Source organism: Orycteropus afer, unplaced genomic scaffold (assembly GCF_000298275.1).
Source record: "Orycteropus afer afer isolate SDZICR_OR568_19922 unplaced genomic scaffold, OryAfe1.0 scaffold00086, whole genome shotgun sequence".
Lineage (NCBI taxonomy): Eukaryota > Metazoa > Chordata > Mammalia > Tubulidentata > Orycteropodidae > Orycteropus > Orycteropus afer.
In genome coordinates this window covers 10146742-10148115 of record NW_006921673.1, presented here as the reverse complement: position 1 = coordinate 10148115, position 1374 = coordinate 10146742, and positions in this window count along the sequence as shown.

Below are 1374 nucleotides of genomic sequence, written 5' to 3'. Positions count from 1 at the left end.
GCTACTCTGGCGTCCCTGCGTTGTCTCTCCTCACCTGTAAGCCTGGGGCTCAAGGCTTTTATCCCCTTCCCTGCTCTTCTGGCCTGCTACTCTGGTGTCCCTACGTTGTCTCTCCTCACCTGTAAGCCTGGGGCTGACAGCAATGGTGCCTGTGGTAATGCTCCCTTCAGCCAAGGTGTTTAACAACTGACTAGCCACGAGATTGTCCATCTGAAGATAGATCTAAGTTTGGGGTGTTACTTACTCCCTTTCTTGCACTGAGTTTTTCCCAGGAGTCATTTTTCATTATGTATTCTAAGTTAATTTTCTATGGGTAAGTATTATTTTAATCCTCTGAAAGTTACTAGGCTACGCTGCTGGAAAGCCCCTCTCCTGTTACCATGGTGATCTGTTTTTAAGTTACCTCTCCAAAAGTCTTCTGGAAAATGTATTGAATAAATAATTTCAGAAAACTAACTCTCTCTCTGTCTCTGTCTCTCTCTCTCTCTCACACACACACACACACACACATACACTCACACACTCTGATGACTCACTGAAATAGGTTGACTGACCCTGCTTATAGAGCAGGGAAGTTATCTGGGGAGGCTGACATTTTCCCAAACCATGAAGTGCTAATTCCTTTTTGCGTAACAGTTTCTTTAATAATTTATTTATTTTCTTTTGTATTTTACTAAAAGCAGCAAGAAGCTGCACTTTTCATATTTTGGCTGAGAGTTAAGCTAGCAACATTCTGTTCATGATGGTATATATATTCTTTAAGATGATAGAATCTTTCTCTAGGGTTTTCCTCACTTCTTTATGAACCCTCACCAGAATGTCCTTTGATATCTATATTTCTAGTAACAGTCTCTCTGAAGAAATCCAGGCTTTTTCTGTCATGCACCTCAAAAATCAAACCTATCCCCATTACCCCATTCCAAAGTCACTTAAACATTTTAGGAATCTGTTACAGTGTACTCCACTTCCCAACAGGAAAATTTGTTTCAGGGTATTCCAAGGAAAGTGAACAGAATATATAATATTTGTATATTATATGTAATTTATATATAACATTAACTTCCTAGGTGGTATAAATGATTACACATTCTGCTGCTAACTGAAAGGTTGGAGGTTACTCTACCTAGAAGCACCTCAGAAAAGTCCTGCAGGGCTTTTTTCTGAAAAATCAGCCATTGAAAACCTTATAGAGTATAGTTCTACTCTGACACATAAGGGGAAGCCATGAGTTGGAATCCAGTGACTGGCAACTGGAATATAAAATAATTATATACAGTACTACATGTGTATATGGATGACTTAAGGCACCTACTGATGAAGGTTGAAGAATACAGTCTGCAGTATGGATTACATCTCAACATAAAGAAAACAAAA